General features: G+C 41.6%; 1 non-coding gene and 2 pseudogenes across 1 annotated transcript; all 3 read right to left on the minus strand.

Moving 5' to 3' along the window:
• Positions 1-4,509: 4,509 nt before the first annotated feature.
• Positions 4,510-4,697, minus strand: LOC142654158 (U2 spliceosomal RNA). Its single transcript, XR_012848903.1, has one exon. It is a non-coding gene; the product is annotated as a U2 spliceosomal RNA (small nuclear RNA).
• A 6,661-nt stretch (positions 4,698-11,358) lies between these two features.
• LOC142654342 (U2 spliceosomal RNA) lies at positions 11,359-11,581 on the minus strand (annotated as a pseudogene).
• Positions 11,582-17,904: 6,323 nt separating this feature from the next.
• On the minus strand, positions 17,905-18,115 carry LOC142654337 (U2 spliceosomal RNA; annotated as a pseudogene).
• Between the last annotated feature and the right edge of the window lie 2,255 nt (positions 18,116-20,370).

Here is a 20,370-nt window from a genome sequence, read left to right on the forward strand (position 1 = left end):
CTTTACCTGCTTTAAAACTCTTCACTGTTTCTAAAATCTCCTGCTCCGACAGTTCCTGCAATAAAAAATTCTGGGAGACAGGGTCTAAAACAGTGGTAATCTCCTTCAGCGAGTCACGCATAAAATCACGATCCACAGTTTTCACATTAAAAAGGTCAGTATAAAACTCATGAACTTTACTTAAAAGACCCTGTACATCCGACACCCCATCAATATTTTTAAGAATAGCTTTTTTATTGTTCATTTTCTTAAAAAAGTACCTGGAGCAGGTCTCGTTCTCTTCCACGTGTTGTATCCTAGAACGAAAAATAATTTCTTTGCCTTTCTGCTCCAGGCACTGAGCTATCTCTTTTTTTAAGTTGGTGATGTCGTCTTTTACATCTATCTCATGCTCTCTCATCTTGTACAGGGTCTGTAGGCGGGTGTTGAGGATTTTAAAAAAAGCTTGCTTCTCTCTTGCTTTTGCCACACTTTTTTTAATAAAAAATTCTTTTATTTTTCTTTTCATTTTCTCCCACCATTCAGTGATGGGAGCCCGTCTGTCTCTCACCCGCCTACTCTCTTTGTAAAATTCAATAAAATCTGTAAAAACCTGTGGATCATCTAAAAGGGAAACATTTAACTTCCAGGACTTTTTACTAATAATGTTATTAAAATCACGCTTTACATAAAATGATAAAAGCTTGTGATCAGAAAACACATTGGTTAAAACTTCACATTTAAAAGGCAGTAGATTCTCGTTACAAAAAATAAAATCTATCCTGGAGCTACAGGTGGTGTTGCTCCAGGTAACGCCGGCTTCCTCTGGACTGCTCCTGTTACATTCTTTATAAACGTCTTTTAACTTAAAATCACCCACCATATCTTTGAGCAGTCCAGAGGTCTTATCATAGTTCCTGCTTGTAGCACTGGTAAGCCGGCGTTCCCCCCTCAGGATACAATTAAAATCACCTGCGAGGATAAAAGGCTCAGTCGTGTTAATAAAAAGAGGTAAAATCGCTAACATTTCTGCTCTTTCATTTTTATCTGGTGAGCCGTAAAAATTTAAAAACTGCCATTTCACACCGTCAATAAAAGCCTTAACCAATAAAATACGTCCTGGAAGAATCTCTTGGATAAAATCGATTAAAACGTTTCCCTTAAAAAAGAATGGCGACCCCTGCTGATCTGGACTCGTTAGATCCAGACCAGACTGATGGACCATACTTCCAATCCTCTTGGTATTTATGGTACTTCATCGTATGGGGAATGCCGCACTCCTGCAGGAAAAAAAACAGAGGCTGCCAGGCCAGCTAAAAAGCTGAAGAGAGCAACCCTTCTAACTTTGGACTTGGCGCCCCTCACGTTGAGGGAGATTCCCTTTACTTCAGACATTGTGGAGATTAAAATAACGTCTTGATTTTAAAATAATAAATATTCGTGGAACTTAAAATCAGACATTTCCTCCACCAGCATTACCAGAATTCTCGTTTGCGCTCATATCCTCACCCTCGTCCGAATCGCCTGCAAAGAGGGACGAAAAGGGAGAGGAACTACCTTCACTGAGAGCCGTGCCAGCAACTCTTATCTCGTACAAGGGGAGCCCACTCTCGCTTAGCGTCACCTGGGTCTCAACTGGGTGACCACGTAGGTCCATTTCGGGTGGGTCCCCCAAGGGCCCCGCCTCTCCCCCCAGGCTCTGTTGACGCCGTCTTAGAGGGGGAGGTTGCGCACACGGCGGGGTGTCCGGTATCTGGGAGGGAACAGTGCCCACCCTCCTCACCAGGTCAGGTGAGGAGGTGGTCCTAGGAGGAGCCTCACTTTTCTTCACGGATGTGTCCATCTGCTCCTCCCCTGATTCCCTCCTACCAGCACGCTCCTGTTTTCCCTTTTTTCGGGGACCCACCGCTACCCAGTTCTCCTGCTCGGAGTCAGACTCCTGAGACCCAGGTACAGGAGCAGGCCCGGCACCCACTGGACAACCAGCCCTCTGGGATGCCACAGTATCATTGGTGGCCTGCTCCTTTTCCGCCTTCCTCTTAGCTTGCCTTTTATCTTTGGCGCTGGGCTCCATCCTTTCCTCAGAGGTTGCTGGCTGCGAGGCACCCGCTTTGGCTCCATTATTCCGCACCACTGAAGCCCAGGTGCCTCGCTGCTCCTTCGCGGCCCCGGCATGCTCCTCTCCCCGGGGGTGGGACTGGTCCGCTGGTGGAGCACGTGGGGGCGCCTCGGGTTGCTCATTTTCTTCACCTCGGTACCTATGGGGACAAGAATAGTACAGATGACCAGTTTTTTGGCAAAAATTACATTTTTTCTCTTGTGAGCATTCTCTCATATTGTGCTCTTTGCTTCCACAGTTTCTACAGGTGACATCGCAGTTAAAACTGGTATGTCCATAGGTACCGCAGGCCCTGCAGAAGTTTGGCATCCCTGAAAAATAGAGGTCGCCATTCACATTTCCAATTTTAAAACGAGCCGGTGGTAATCTCGTTTCTTGGGTGGAGGGGTCCTTTATCAAAGTCACTAAAAACTTCCACTTGACGGTCCACACTCCACACTCGTTCATAACTCTCCCCAATAGTTTGACGTTCTTGAAGTAGGCAGCTAGAAATGCTGCCACTTCCATATCCTTCACATATGGGGAGTACATTTTAATCACAACGAGTTTGGTAATTTCAAAGGCATGTTCTACTACCTGGACTACCGCTACCACGAGTTCACCTTTTCTCCTCTCAGCTCGGTCCATGGCATCACGGAGGATTCCTTCTCCCATAAAGGTTACATCAAATATTCCTCGTTTCGGGTAGTCCTGGATAGCCAAAATCTCATTTTTGTGGACCGCCAGTAGTTCTTCCAAGATCGTGTTGACTAAAAATTTCACGCCACGTGGACCGCCTCCACCCTCTGCCACGATAAATCGTGCAGAGTTCTTTAGCCGGGCATACACCGGCACCGCATCTGGCTCGCCTGCCATTTCCGTGGCCAGGCCGAACCGCACAGCAAAAAGCTGCGCCCTATGGGGTCCTGAGACGTACCAAAGGGCTGGGGGGGGGATCGCAACTCGTTGCTCAGGACTAAGCCTCTCTCCCAAATAGCAGCACGGGGGTGAAGTCCAGGCGAACCTGGACGATCCCCCGAGGCCGAGAGAGAGGGTACCTGAGCACCTTCTGACTAAAAACCTCCTGTATAAATACACTTGGTCTTAGCCAAAAGGCCGAGAAGCGATAACCCGAATGGGCCTGGCGTTGACCGAGCCTGCCTAATACTGCTGTTCACCCCTTGCAGCGATTCAGCCTACTCCTAGGCAATTCCACGGGGCCCTGCAGGCGCGCACACACTCACAGCTACTAAGCGGGAGGTGAATAAAGGCCGGAGAGGAAGCAAGACAGGATTTGCTTCTTTTGCTTGCACCACAATGCAGTGCTGAAAGAGGAGGAATCTACATAAAAACGCCTTCCTGGCAACGCCCAAATGCCCTCCTGCCATGCAGATAAACACTGGCAGCGGCAGCAAGTGCATGCCCACAGCCACCCCTTGTTCCTTCACACCTTGTATCAGCTTTAATCCAGTCCAGTCCGGTGCTGCCTGCTGAGCAGCACTGACCAACACTGCCTGGGCCCAGGCTTTTATCTCTGAGGCCCCATTATGATGTCAGAAAGCTGGCTCTGGAATCCTGAGGGCTCCACTATGACACGTGCAAAGTTCCGTCTGAACTTTATATAAGACGGTGAGGCTCAGTCAGTCACTCAGTGTTGCCTGAGAGGGCAACACTGCAACAGCCGGCCGCCAGGCTGTCTTTTTTTGCACAGCTAGTTGCCTCCAGGAGGCCACAAGAGGGAGACAAGGGACTGCAAAGTGGAAAATAGGCATCCACCAACTTTACAGACAACTTCTCCTTGCTCCTACAACCTCCATCCTTGCACAGTTTGTTATTCTTCTAGGTAACATAGTAACAAATCCAAATTGCTGCTCTCTTTGTAGGCAAGCAAGGCTTTGTTGCAACTGCAATTCTTACTTCTTCTTGAAATGTAGGGACGACAGTACATTCCATCACATCCATCTAGTGTACACAGGTAGGTCCATTGTGGCGGGCAGGCGAGCGGGCGGGCGGGCTGCTTTATTGGCTGTTTGCTGTTCCCCTACTCCACTCCACTATTTGACTGTGGTGCTGCATCAATCAATCAATCAATCAATCAATCAATCAATCAATCAATCAATCAGTGGCTGGCTCAGGTGCAGCTCTTTAACTTACCTAAAAGGGAGGGCGGAGAGAAGACAAGGAAGGTGAATGAGCTGTTCCAATGTGAAATGCCGGAAATACAGAAACACAGACGACACACAACAAGAGGTGGCAATCTATTCATTAATTGCATTTAATCAATGAGCTCATTATCACACATGACTGTACAAATGCATTGTCCAACAGGTGTTGAAATAATGGGATTAAAAGGGGAGATCCCTTCAGAAAGACAAAAACAATAGCAAACACAAATAGCACTTTTGGAATCTGATTTTAGTAAACACATAAGGGAAGGGTGCACCGGTCCTGGAAATACTGCAATACCAGGTCAATGCGTGGAGTGGACAGAGCAAGCTCTATTTCCATCTCCCTGTTCTAAAAATCCATTTAATATATGGTCCCCAGATAGGGGACGTATCAGATATTAAACTGATAAGAACAGATTTTTTTTTTCAGTTGGCTACCCCTTTGCAGGGGTGTCAATGATTTATTGATAAAAAAATACAATTTTACAATAAAATACTTTTTGGTTACATAGATAGATAAAAAAATTTTTTACATTGTAACAATAGTAAAATCAAATTTCCTTAAAATTTATGTAGGGGGACATGGGGCAAATCTTTATTTATTTGGAGTTCCAGTCAGTCACAAACCATTTATTTAGAAGGGTGGCATTCCTTTTTTTGTCTAATAAAAAATAAATATACATCTCACTAAAACAAAGACCTAAAACATCATCAACCGATAAAACGTCGTGCTTAAAAAGGAGGATGTTCCTGGCCTTCCATAGAGCTTCTTTGGCGCAATTCATCGTCTTCAATGCAATTATTTTCTGATTCGCGGTTGGGCATCCAAAAAGTCCATATAAAATATCCTCATAGTTTAAGTCCTTTAGGTCTGCCATCTTCACCAAAAGAGGGAATATTTTTTTCCAAAATTCTTTTGCAAAGTCACATGTCCAAAAAATATGTCTTATCGTCTCCTCGGCCTGGCAGCCTTCCCTCGGGCAGACGGCAGACCTCGCGAATCCTCTTCTGTACTGGAATGCCCGGCATGGAAGACATTGATGAACGCAGCTCCAGGCCAGGTCCATCTGTGTATTAAAAAGATAAAACACATTAATCATTTTGAAAATAAAAGCACATCGTTGTGTATTAAAATTCTCCACATTGCTGACCGTCTCGCTCTCTCTCAGGTCTTTTATTAGTTTTTTGCTATTCTTAAGTTCATTCACGGTCTTCCCTTTTAAATTGAAGAGAGCCACTATTTTTTCTAAAATTACGTAGTTAGCTGGTAATTTAAAAGCGTATGGTGAGGATAAAATTATGTTAAACCAACCAAACCTCCGCATAAAAAACCCAGTATTAAAACGTAAAAAGTAAGACCAATAGTGCTCTTTAAAAAGGGAATTAAAACAGAAACTAAAGAACTTAATTAAAAGAAACCTATTAAAATCAGGAAAATCTTTGCCACCCTTTGGTTTGGACTTTATTACCGTTTCTCGTTTCAATTTCTCCATCCTGGAACTCCAAAAGAAGGTAAAACATGCTTTTGTTATTTTTCGTAATAAAACTGTTGGGGGAGGGAACACCATGCTTGTATATAAAAGAAGGGGTAAAATGACCATTTTTATGATTAAAATTTTTCCCTCCATGGTGAGTTTCCTCATATTCCACATACAAATTTTATTGTTTACCTTCTGCGCCACCATGTCCCAACTTATAAAACCATTGTCGTGCTCACTGAAGGAGATACCTAAAACTTTAATAGTATCTGACACAGGAACGGGTACGTCTCTAAAAACCATGCTTCCTATTCTTAAAATATTACTTTTGCTGAAATTTATTCTAAAACCGGAAGCACAGCAATAAAACTCAATTTGTTTTAGGGCTTTCTGAAGCGACAGGGTGTCCCTACAAAGTATCGCCACATCATCCATGTACCCCACTGCTTTAGCCTCTATGCCGCCTCCCCCCGGCAGGGGGACTCCACGTATTTGTTTATCACGGCGTATTGCGCATAGCAGAGGCTCTAGTGCACATATGAAAAGCAGTGGGGACAAGGGACACCCCTGCTTCACCCCAGAGTTTAAAAGAACGTCCTGTGTCTTAAAACCATTTACTAAAATTTTGCTTGTGCAATCTTTATAAAAGGCTTTAATAGATAGTAAAAAACCTTCAGGTATACCCATCCGCTCTAAAACCTTAAAAAGATAAAAGTGCGATACTCGGTCGAAAGCTTTTTGAAAATCTATGGATAAAATGGCTAATTTTCCGTTTCTAGATTTTGTGTCTTCAATCGCATCTTTTATTAAATTAATATTATCCCAGATGCTGCGGCCTGGCACCCCACACACCTGGTTAGAGTGTATGATGTGGGGTACTATGGCTTTTAAACGGTTTGCGCATAGTTTTGCCATTATTTTGTAGTCACTATTCAGAAGGGTTATTGGTCTCCAATTCTCTAAAACTGCGATGTCACCTTTCTTGTATAGCAAGGAGACCTCACCCTTCCGCCAGGACTTAGGCAGCATCTTGGAATGAAAGACTTCAGTAAAAAGGTTTAAGAGATCATCTTTTAAAATGTCATAAAATTTGACATAAAACTCGCTGGGTATACCGTCCGGGCCAGGAACTTTACCTGCTTTAAAACTCTTCACTGTCTCTAAAATCTCCTGCTCCGACAGTTCCTGCAATAAAAAATTCTGGGAGACAGGGTCTAAAACAGTGGTAATCTCCTTCAGCGAGTCACGCATAAAATCACGATCCACAGTTTTCACATTAAAAGGTCAGTATAAAACTCATGAACTTTACTTAAAAGACCCTGTACATCCGACACCCCATCAATATTTTTAAGAATAGCTTTTTTATTGTTCATTTTCTTAAAAAAGTACCTGGAGCAGGTCTCGTTCTCTTCCACGTGCTGTACTTTAGAACGAAATATAATTTCTTTACCTTTCTGCTCCAGGCACTGAGCTATCTCTTTTTTTAAGTTGGCGATGTCGTCTTTTACCTCTATCTCGTGCTCTCTCATCTTGTACAGGGTCTGTAGGCGGGTGTTGAGAATTTTAAAAAAAGCTTGCTTCTCTCTGGCTTTCGCCACGCTTTTTTTAATAAAAAATTCTTTTATTTTCCTTTTCATTTTCTCCCACCATGTGGTGATGGGAGCCCGCGTGTCTCTCACCCGCCTACTCTCTTTGTAAAATTCAGTAAAATCTGTAAAAACCTGTGGATCATCTAAAAGGGAAACATTTAACTTCCAGGACTTTTTACTAATAATGTTATTAAAATCACGCTTTACATAAAATGATAAAAGCTTGTGATCAGAAAAAACATTGGTTAAAACTTCACATTTAAAAGGCAGTAGATTCTCATTACAAAATATAAAATCTATCCTGGAGCTACAGGTGGCGTTGCTCCAGGTAACGCCGGCTTCCTCTGGACTGCTCCTGTTACATTCTTTATAAACGTCTTTTAACTTAAAATCACCCACCATATCTTTGAGCAGTCCAGAGGTCTTATCATAGTTCCTGCTTGTAGCACTGGTAAGCCGGCGTTCCCCTCTCAGGATATAATTAAAATCACCTGCGAGGATAAAAGGCTCAGTCGTGTTAATAAAAAGAGGTAAAATCGCTAACATTTCTTCTCTTTCATTTTTGTCAGGTGAGCCATAAAAATTTAAGAACTGCCATTTCACACCGTCAATAAAAGCCTTAACCAATAAAATACGTCCTGGAAGAATCTCTTGGATAAAATCGATTAAAACTTTTCCCTTAAAAAGAATGGCGACCCCTGCTGATCTGGACTCGTTAGATCCAGACCAGACTGATGGACCATACTTCCAATCCTCTTGGTATTTATGGTACTTCATCATATGGGGAATGCCGCACTCCTGCAGGAAAAAAACAGAGGCTGCCAGGCCAGCTAAAAAGCTTAAGAGAGCAACCCTTCTAACTTTGGACTTGGCGCCCCTCACGTTGAGGGAGATTCCCTTTACTTCTGACATTGTGGAGATTAAAATAACGTCTTGATTTTAAAATAATAAATATTCGTGGAACTTAAAATCAGACATTTCCTCCACCAGCATTACCAGAATTCTCGTTTGCGCTCATATCCCCACCCTCGTCCGAATCGCCTGCAAAGAGGGACGAAAAGGGAGAGGAACTACCTTCACTGAGAGCCGTGCCAGCAACTCTTATCTCGTACAAGGGGAGCCCACTCTCGCTTAGCGTCACCTGGGTCTCCACTGGGTGACCACGTAGGTCCATTTCGGGTGGGTCCCCCAAGGGCCCCGCCTCTCCCCCCAGGCTCTGTTGACGCCGTCTTAGAGGGGGAGGTTGCGCACACGGCGGGGTGTCCGGTATCTGGGAGGGAACAGTGCCCACCCTCCTCACCAGGTCAGGCGAGGAGGTGGTCCTAGGAGGAGCCTCACTTTTCTTCACGTATGTGTCCATCCTCTCCTCCCCTGATTCCCTCCTACCAGCACGCTCCTGTTTTCCCTTTTTTCGGGGACCCACCGCTACCCAGTTCTCCTGCTCGGAGTCAGACTCCTGAGACCCAGGTACAGGAGCAGGCCCGGCACCCACTGGACAACCAGCCCTCTGGGATGCCACAGTATCATTGGTGGCCTGCTCCTTTTCCGCCTTCCGCTTAGCTTGCCTTTTGTCATTGGCGCTGGGCTCCTTCCTTTCCTCAGAGGTTGCTGGCTGCGAGGCACCTGCTTTGGCTCCATTACTCCGCACCACTGAAGCCCAGGTGCCTCGCTGCTCCTTCGCGGCCCCGGCATGCTCCTCTCCCCGGGGGTGGGACTGGTCTGCTGGTGGAGCACGTGGGGGCGCCTCGGGTTGCTCATTTTCTTCGCCTCGGTACCTATGGGGACAAGAATAGTACAAATGACCAGTTTTTTGGCAAAAATTACATTTTTTCTCTTGTGAGCACTCTCTCATATTGTGCTCTTTGCTTCCACAGTTTCTACAGGTGACATCGCAGTTAAAACTGGTATGTCCATAAGTACCGCAGGCCCTGCAGAAGTTTGGCATCCCTGAAAAATAGAGGTCGCCATTCACATTTCCAATTTTAAAACGAGCCGGTGGTAATCTCGTTTCCTGGGTGGAGGGGTCCTTTATCAATGTTACTAAAAACTTCCACTTGACGGTCCACACTCCACACTCGTTCATAACTCTCCCCAACAGTTTGACATTCTTGAAGTAGGCAGCTAAGAATGCTGCCACTTCCATATCCTTCACATATGGGGAGTACATTTTAATCACCACGAGTTTCGTAATTTCGAAGGCATGTTCTACTACCTGGACTCCCGCTACCACGAGTTCACCTTTTCTCCTCTCAGCTCGGTCCATGGCATCACGGAGGATTCCTTCTCCCATAAAGGTGACGTCGAAAATTCCTCGTTTCGGGTAGTCCTGGATAGCCAGAATCTCATTCTTGTGGACCGCCAGTAGTTCTTCCAGGATCTTGTGGACCAAGAACTTTACGCCACGTGGACCGCCTCCACCCTCTGCCACGATAAATCGGGCAGAGTTCCTTAGCCGGGCATACACCGGCACCGCATCAGGCTCGCCTGCCATTTCCGTGGCCAGGCCGAACCGCACAGCAATTGCTGCGCCCTATGGGGTCCTGAGACTTACCAAAGGGCTGGGGGGGGGATCGCAACTCGTTGCTCAGGACTAAGCCTCTCTCCCAAATAGCAGCACGGGGGTGAAGTCCAGGCGAACCTGGACGATCCCCCGAGGCCGAGAGAGAGGGTACCTGAGCACCTTCTGACTAAAAACCTCCTGTATAAATACACTTGGTCTTAGCCAAAAGGCCGAGAAGCGATAACCCGAATGGGCCTGGCGTTGACCGAGCCTGCCTAATACTGCTGTTCACCCCTTGCAGCGATTCAGCCTACTCCTAGGCAATTCCACGGGGCCCTGCAGGCGCGCACACACTCACAGCTACTAAGCGGGAGGTGAATAAAGGCCGGAGAGGAAGCAAGACAGGATTTGCTTCTTTTGCTTGCACCACAATGCAGTGCTGAAAGAGGAGGAATCTACATAAAAACGCCTTCCTGGCAACGCCCAAATGCCCTCCTGCCATGCAGATAAACACTGGCAGCGGCAGCAAGTGCATGCCCACAGCCACCCCTTGTTCCTTCACACCTTGTATCAGCTTTAATCCAGTCCAGTCCGGTGCTGCCTGCTGAGCAGCACTGACCAACACTGCCTGGGCCCAGGCTTTTATCTCTGAGGCCCCATTATGATGTCAGAAAGCTGGCTCTGGAATCCTGAGGGCTCCACTATGACACGTGCAAAGTTCCGTCTGAACTTTATATAAGACGGTGAGGCTCAGTCAGTCACTCAGTGTTGCCTGAGAGGGCAACACTGCAACAGCCGGCCGCCAGGCTGTCTTTTTTTGCACAGCTAGTTGCCTCCAGGAGGCCACAAGAGGGAGACAAGGGACTGCAAAGTGGAAAATAGGCATCCACCAACTTTACAGACAACTTCTCCTTGCTCCTACAACCTCCATCCTTGCACAGTTTGTTATTCTTCTAGGTAACATAGTAACAAATCCAAATTGCTGCTCTCTTTGTAGGCAAGCAAGGCTTTGTTGCAACTGCAATTCTTACTTCTTCTTGAAATGTAGGGACGACAGTACATTCCATCACATCCATCTAGTGTACACAGGTAGGTCCATTGTGGCGGGCAGGCGAGCGGGCGGGCGGGCTGCTTTATTGGCTGTTTGCTGTTCCCCTACTCCACTCCACTATTTGACTGTGGTGCTGCATCAATCAATCAATCAATCAATCAATCAATCAATCAATCAATCAATCAGTGGCTGGCTCAGGTGCAGCTCTTTAACTTACCTAAAAGGGAGGGCGGAGAGAAGACAAGGAAGGTGAATGAGCTGTTCCAATGTGAAATGCCGGAAATACAGAAACACAGACGACACACAACAAGAGGTGGCAATCTATTCATTAATTGCATTTAATCAATGAGCTCATTATCACACATGACTGTACAAATGCATTGTCCAACAGGTGTTGAAATAATGGGATTAAAAGGGGAGATCCCTTCAGAAAGACAAAAACAATAGCAAACACAAATAGCACTTTTGGAATCTGATTTTAGTAAACACATAAGGGAAGGGTGCACCGGTCCTGGAAATACTGCAATACCAGGTCAATGCGTGGAGTGGACAGAGCAAGCTCTATTTCCATCTCCCTGTTCTAAAAATCCATTTAATATATGGTCCCCAGATAGGGGACGTATCAGATATTAAACTGATAAGAACAGATTTTTTTTTTTTTTTTTTTTTTTTTCTTTTTTTTTTTTTTTTTACTCAGATCACAAGTCTCAAAACTTAAAATCACCATCTTTTTCTCTTCACAGATCTCAAGACTCACATCATCATCGTAAAAGGTAAGTATATTTATACATTATTTCCCCCTAAATATCTATTCTACACTCCCATTACAGAATTCCATTTCTTTTGCTTCCATTTTTCTTCTGCTTTCTCTATTCCTAGTTCTTTCTTTTCTTTCCAAAAATAGATAAATAAATAATTTAGGCTTAGACGTATGCAATCATCAACAGTTAAAGCATCCCTTTTAAATAGTAAAATATTCCTGGACCTCCATAGCGCCATTTTAACTGATGCTAAGATCAGCCAAACTATTTGAAACTCATTTTCCCCGATTCCAATTCCATAAAATATCAAGTTAAAATTAAAATAGTTAACTTTACTCACCATGCTCACCAACTTACTTATCTTTTTCCACACTTTTTGTGCAAAATCACAATTCCAGAAAACATGCATTGTGGTTTCATCATCAATACAACCACTTCTAGGACATTGGCTATTCCGATTCAGTCGTCTTTTATATTGGAAATCCTTTGTTGGTAAACAATCCTTTATCATACACCATAATAGATCTTTGTGATCATTAGACAAACAAAGATGGTTAACACATTTCCAAATGTTTTTAACTACCTGGGGAGTAAACCGTTCAATCGGGCTGCAAATGGTTCTACCCTCTAAGACTTTTAATATTTTTTTATGATTAATAAGAACCTCTTTTCCTTCTTCTGCCAGATTGAACTCTCTTATAATTTTCTCTAAGATTAAATAGTTCTCTGGAGGCAACCACCTATATGGTCTCTTTAGATCTATATTGATCCATTTATACTTCCTTATGAAAAAACCAAAATTATATATTACAAAGGCTCTCAACTTTGATTCAGGTCCACATAGGATACTAATACACTGTGATAAATACTTACAAAATAAAAACTGTCTAAGATCAGGGAAACCCTTACCACCATTTCCTTTTGATTTATATAACTCTACTCTCCTTACTCTCTCCATTTTTGAACCCCAAAAGAAGTTAAAACATACCTTAATAATTCTTTTCATCATAATGTTTGAGGGCATAAAAACAGCAGATACATATAAAATCAGAGGCAATAGAACTTGTTTAATCACTAAGATTTTCCCTTCCATTGATAGGCACCTTAGTTTCCAAAAATCCACCTTCTTTTTAACCCTTTCCAAGAGAGATTCCCAATTTTTTATACTTCCACAGTTTTGTGAGAAATGAATACCTAGAATTTTCATATCTACTACACTTAATAATTTACATTCCCTTTCCAACTTAAGATTCCCTATCAATAAAACCCCTGATTTTTCCCAGTTTATTTTAAAACCAGATGCACCATTAAACCATTCAACTACTCGTAATACCCTATTAAACCCTCTCAAACTTCTAACTAAAACCGTAATGTCATCCATATATGCCACAATTTTAACTCGCTCATTTTTATTCCCTGGTATAAAAACACCATCAATAACTTTATCCCTTCTTATTGCACATAAAAGTGGTTCCACGGCACAAATAAAGAGTATTGGCGACAAAGGACACCCTTGCTTCACTCCACAATTCATTTTAACCTTTTCCGATAAAAAGCCATTCACTGAAATTTTACTGAAACAACTAGAATATAAACTCTTAATACACTTAATAAACATATCAGGACAACCAAGCTTTTTTAAAACCTGAAATAAAAACAAATGGGAAATTCTATCATATGCTTTTTCGAAATCTAATGAGATCAATGCCAAATCCTGATCACGATCTTTAAAATCCCATAATACATCTCTAATCAAGAGTAATGAATCTGTAATTTTTCTCCCTGGCACAGCACATGTCTGATCCTCCTCAATTACCGATGAGATTACTTTTTTCAAACGATTAGCAAATAATTTTGCATAAATTTTATAATCCATGTTTAGTAACGTTATAGGCCTCCAATTCTTTATCATTTCTTTATCCCCTTTCTTAAAAAGTAAAACAATTAACCCTTCAGACCATGATATTGGCATTTTAAAAGAGGATAGCACCCTAAAAATGATATCACAAAAATCCACACCCACCAACTTCCAAAAGACCCTATAGAACTCTATCGGTAAACCATCCAAACCAGGTGTTTTCCCATTTGAAAAGCTATTAACAGTATTATAAATTTCATTTTCAGTAAAATCTTCAGATAAAAGACCTATTTCTTCTTTATTAAAATTTTTATCTAGTTGACTGATAAAGTGGTCCCTTAAAGAACCATCACTTTTTTTTTCAGAAAATAAGTTATCATAAAACTCATGTGCCTTTTTCAATTTACCTTCCAAAACCACCTCTCCCTCCAACTTGTCAATATAATCTCTCTTATTGATGATTTTTTTAAAGAAGAACTTTGAGCATTTTTCATCACATTCCAAAATTTTTACTCTCGAATTAAATATGATTTCCCTTCCTTTTTCATACAAACTTCTATTAATTTGGCTTTTAATGCCTTCAATCTCATCATCCATCATTACACCACTCTTTTTCAAGACATAAAAACACTGGAGTTTCGTATTTAGAGATTCATATAATTCCACTCTCTCTCTCGCCTTTCTTTTACTAATACGAATGAAAAATGTTTTGATCTGAGATTTTACGAACTCCCACCATTCAAAAACATCCTTAAAACTGCTTTTCCTACACTGCAACTTTTTATAGAATGAACCAAATTCCGATTTTACGTTCTCATCTTCTAATAGTTTTGTATTCAATTTCCAATGTGAAGATTTTTTGCTTTCCATTCTCTCACATTCTAACGTACATTTGATCAATCTATGATCGGAAAAACAGTTAAAATCAGTTTTAAAAGATGACCCTTTAAAATGCTCTGATACAAAAAAATAGTCTATTCTAGACCTAGAGTTTTTCCTACTCCATGTAAATTCATCTTCTTTCTTTTTGCCACATATTTCCCACATATCTTTTAAATTACTTGATGAGAGAATTCCTTTTAGGCATGATACTGAACCATCTTTCTTATTTTCCAGATGGCAGTTAAAGTCTCCTCCAATTATAATAGGGTCCGAACCTGTAAGGAACAACTGCAGAATTTCAAAGAGCTGGATTCTCTTACTCTTCTCTGTGTATCCATACACACAGAAACATTTGATTTTTTTATTAGTCTTCTTCACTTCTATCATCATTATCCTCCCCGGATAAATCTCTTGAATTTTCTCCACTTTCCACTCCTTACTACATAAAAAACCTACTCCATCGCTCTTTTGCTCATTACCTCCTGAAAAAAAGGCTTTTCCTTTCCAATATTTTTTATAGAACTCATAACACATACTTTTCTCTATATTACATTCTTGTAAAAAAATGAAATCATAAGCTTCATTATTAAAAAAGTCATATAAAGCAACTCTCTTTTTTGAATTTTTTAACCCCTGAACATTCAGGGAAGCTATACTGATCATCTTTTAATGACAATTCCAGGGCTATCTCCCCCGCCCTCATCAGTGGTAGAAGGATACTCGTTTATCCTCAAAGCCTCCGAACTAACAGAGCTTAAGGGTGACACGACTTCCAAAATTTCTATCACTCTTCTTTTTTCACCACTAATATTTCCACGTTTCGCCTCTGCTTCATCATCTAAAGATCTTTTCAAATTACCTAATGTCGTTTCCATTACCTCTTCAGTAAGGCCCTCCTTTTCCACAGGACTATCTGAAGGGGTTTCCCTCACTACAGTGATACCTTCTGTTTGTCCAGATCCCCCAGCTTCAGATCCCTGGGTTACCACTACTGCAGGTATTTTTTCCACTTTTTCTTTTACTTTTTTCTTTTCCTCTTTTTCCTTCCTAGTTTCTTTTTTCTCTTGCCTCTTTTCTTTTCCCTCTCGTCTCTTCTCCTTTCTCTCCTTCTCCTTCCTCTCTTTCTCCGTACACTCTCTTTCCTCCTCCTGAACCTCCTCCTGAACCTCCTCCTGAACCTCCTCCTGAACCTCCTCCATTACCTCTTCAACTTGCTGTGGTTCAGGTATTTCTTCCATACGTTTTGGACAATCTGCCTCTTGATGAATACTCATCGGGCAGTCCATACAGCGTTTACAGTTATCATCACTGTGGCCGTATTTCTTGCAACTTCTGCAATAGGGAGGCATCCCTGAAAAAAAAAAAATATCCTCTACTACGATTTATAAACACCACAGGCGGGGGCCTACAGACTCCTCCTTCTTCCTGTGGATCTTTTTTAAACGTAGCATAATATACTCGCTTTCCATTCCACACTCCGAAATCCGTCATCCCATGTTGCTTTAGGGAGAGTTTTTCACAAAAATTCCAGAGGTATGATTCCACCTCTTGGTCCGTTATAAATGGACTATACATTTGTATGGTTAACAATTTTGCCTGAAATTGAAACAATGGGGCAATTTTTATCCCCTTAAAAACATCTCGCCCCTTATTAGCTTCATAAAGGGTGTATGCCTTTTCGCATAATGCATTTGTTTCCAAAGTCACATCATAAATTCCCCTAGAGAAGAAGGTTTGTATACAAAAGAAGTTCTTCTTCTCCAATTCCATAACCGGTATTAGTATTTTGTCATAAAGGTACCTTAGATTTTTTTCTTGTCGGACTTCTGGGGACACGAAGAACCGAATAGTATCCTTTAAGCCATACTTATCATCAAAGAAGTCAGGCCGATTATCCTGAAATCCTCGCCATTCTCCTGGTGTTCTCCTTCCATAAGCCATATTCCAACGAATTTTTTCTTCCTCCACAGCACGAAAAAAAGCCCTTGAAAAGAGCTCGATCGCCTCCTGATTCCAATGGAAAACACGAAATCCACACGTCCAGCGAAAGAATCCCTCCACGAATAGGTTCCAGATCCTCCAAAGAAAAAGGCACACCAGCTTTCAGCCACCCCTCAATAGCAGCAGTTCGGTCCGAAAACCGAAAAGGCCGAGCAGGTAGGTTTCCACCAGTGCACCTTGCCCTCTGACTTCAACCCACTACAGATCGAAGCCAAAAGGCCGAGAAGCGATAACCCGAATGGGCCTGGCGTTGACCGAGCCTGCCTAATACTGCTGTTCACCCCTTGCAGCGATTCAGCCTACTCCTAGGCAATTCCACGGGGCCCTGCAGGCGCGCACACACTCACAGCTACTAAGCGGGAGGTGAATAAAGGCCGGAGAGGAAGCAAGACAGGATTTGCTTCTTTTGCTTGCACCACAATGCAGTGCTGAAAGAGGAGGAATCTACATAAAAACGCCTTCCTGGCAACGCCCAAATGCCCTCCTGCCATGCAGATAAACACTGGCAGCGGCAGCAAGTGCATGCCCACAGCCACCCCTTGTTCCTTCACACCTTGTATCAGCTTTAATCCAGTCCAGTCCGGTGCTGCCTGCTGAGCAGCACTGACCAACACTGCCTGGGCCCAGGCTTTTATCTCTGAGGCCCCATTATGATGTCAGAAAGCTGGCTCTGGAATCCTGAGGGCTCCACTATGACACGTGCAAAGTTCCGTCTGAACTTTATATAAGACGGTGAGGCTCAGTCAGTCACTCAGTGTTGCCTGAGAGGGCAACACTGCAACAGCCGGCCGCCAGGCTGTCTTTTTTTGCACAGCTAGTTGCCTCCAGGAGGCCACAAGAGGGAGACAAGGGACTGCAAAGTGGAAAATAGGCATCCACCAACTTTACAGACAACTTCTCCTTGCTCCTACAACCTCCATCCTTGCACAGTTTGTTATTCTTCTAGGTAACATAGTAACAAATCCAAATTGCTGCTCTCTTTGTAGGCAAGCAAGGCTTTGTTGCAACTGCAATTCTTACTTCTTCTTGAAATGTAGGGACGACAGTACATTCCATCACATCCATCTAGTGTACACAGGTAGGTCCATTGTGGCGGGCAGGCGAGCGGGCTGCTTTATTGGCTGTTTGCTGTTCCCCTACTCCACTCCACTATTTGACTGTGGTGCTGCATCAATCAATCAATCAATCAATCAATCAATCAATCAATCAATCAATCAATCAATCAATCAGTGGCTGGCTCAGGTGCAGCTCTTTAACTTACCTAAAAGGGAGGGCGGAGAGAAGACAAGGAAGGTGAATGAGCTGTTCCAATGTGAAATGCCGGAAATACAGAAACACAGACGACACACAACAAGAGGTGGCAATCTATTCATTAATTGCATTTAATCAATGAGCTCATTATCACACATGACTGTACAAATGCATTGTCCAACAGGTGTTGAAATAATGGGATTAAAAGGGGAGATCCCTTCAGAAAGACAAAAACAATAGCAAACACAAATAGCACTTTTGGAATCTGATTTTAGTAAACACATAAGGGAAGGGTGCACCGGTCCTGGAAATACTGCAATACCAGGTCAATGTGTGGAGTGGACAGAGCAAGCTCTATTTCCATCTCCCTGTTCTAAAAATCCATTTAATATATGGTCCCCAGATAGGGGACGTATCAGATATTAAACTGATAAGAACAGATTTTTTTTTTTTTTTTTTTTTTTTTTTTTTTACTCAGATCACAAGTCTCAAAACTTAAAATCACCATCTTTTTCTCTTCACAGATCTCAAGACTCACATCATCATCGTAAAAGGTAAGTATATTTATACATTATTTCCCCCTAAATATCTATTCTACACTCCCATTACAGAATTCCATTTCTTTTGCTTCCATTTTTCTTCTGCTTTCTCTATTCCTAGTTCTTTCTTTTCTTTCCAAAAATAGATAAATAAATAATTTAGGCTTAGACGTATGCAATCATCAACAGTTAAAGCATCCCTTTTAAATAGTAAAATATTCCTGGACCTCCATAGCGCCATTTTAACTGATGCTAAGATCAGCCAAACTATTTGAAACTCATTTTCCCCGATTCCAATTCCATAAAATATCAAGTTAAAATTAAAATAGTTAACTTTACTCACCATGCTCACCAACTTACTTATCTTTTTCCACACTTTTTGTGCAAAATCACAATTCCAGAAAACATGCATTGTGGTTTCATCATCAATACAACCACTTCTAGGACATTGGCTATTCCGATTCAGTCGTCTTTTATATTGGAAATCCTTTGTTGGTAAACAATCCTTTATCATACACCATAATAGATCTTTGTGATCATTAGACAAACAAAGATGGTTAACACATTTCCAAATGTTTTTAACTACCTGGGGAGTAAACCGTTCAATCGGGCTGCAAATGGTTCTACCCTCTAAGACTTTTAATATTTTTTTATGATTAATAAGAACCTCTTTTCCTTCTTCTGCCAGATTGAACTCTCTTATAATTTTCTCTAAGATTAAATAGTTCTCTGGAGGCAACCACCTATATGGTCTCTTTAGATCTATATTGATCCATTTATACTTCCTTATGAAAAAACCAAAATTATATATTACAAAGGCTCTCAACTTTGATTCAGGTCCACATAGGATACTAATACACTGTGATAAATACTTACAAAATAAAAACTGTCTAAGATCAGGGAAACCCTTACCACCATTTCCTTTTGATTTATATAACTCTACTCTCCTTACTCTCTCCATTTTTGAACCCCAAAAGAAGTTAAAACATACCTTAATAATTCTTTTCATCATAATGTTTGAGGGCATAAAAACAGCAGATACATATAAAATCAGAGGCAATAGAACTTGTTTAATCACTAAGATTTTCCCTTCCATTGATAGGCACCTTAGTTTCCAAAAATCCACCTTCTTTTTAACCCTTTCCAAGAGAGATTCCCAATTTTTTATACTTCCACAGTTTTGTGAGAAATGAATACCTAGAATTTTCATATCTACTACACTTAATAATTTACATTCCCTTTCCAACTTAAGATTCCCTATCAATAAAACCCCTGATTTTTCCCAGTTTATTTTAAAACCAGATGCACCATTAAACCATTCAACTACTCGTAATACCCTATTAAACCCTCTCAAACTTCTAACTAAAACCGTAATGTCATCCATATATGCCACAATTTTAACTCGCTCATTTTTATTCCCTGGTATAAAAACACCATCAATAACTTTATCCCTTCTTATTGCACATAAAAGTGGTTCCACGGCACAAATAAAGAGTATTGGCGACAAAGGACACCCTTGCTTCACTCCACAATTCATTTTAACCTTTTCCGATAAAAAGCCATTCACTGAAATTTTACTGAAACAACTAGAATATAAACTCTTAATACACTTAATAAACATATCAGGACAACCAAGCTTTTTTAAAACCTGAAATAAAAACAAATGGGAAATTCTATCATATGCTTTTTCGAAATCTAATGAGATCAATGCCAAATCCTGATCACGATCTTTAAAATCCCATAATACATCTCTAATCAAGAGTAATGAATCTGTAATTTTTCTCCCTGGCACAGCACATGTCTGATCCTCCTCAATTACCGATGAGATTACTTTTTTCAAACGATTAGCAAATAATTTTGCATAAATTTTATAATCCATGTTTAGTAACGTTATAGGCCTCCAATTCTTTATCATTTCTTTATCCCCTTTCTTAAAAAGTAAAACAATTAACCCTTCAGACCATGATATTGGCATTTTAAAAGAGGATAGCACCCTAAAAATGATATCACAAAAATCCACACCCACCAACTTCCAAAAGACCCTATAGAACTCTATCGGTAAACCATCCAAACCAGGTGTTTTCCCATTTGAAAAGCTATTAACAGTATTATAAATTTCATTTTCAGTAAAATCTTCAGATAAAAGACCTATTTCTTCTTTATTAAAATTTTTATCTAGTTGACTGATAAAGTGGTCCCTTAAAGAACCATCACT

This window comes from Rhinoderma darwinii, chromosome 5, assembly GCF_050947455.1.
Source record: "Rhinoderma darwinii isolate aRhiDar2 chromosome 5, aRhiDar2.hap1, whole genome shotgun sequence".
Classification (NCBI taxonomy): domain Eukaryota; kingdom Metazoa; phylum Chordata; class Amphibia; order Anura; family Rhinodermatidae; genus Rhinoderma; species Rhinoderma darwinii.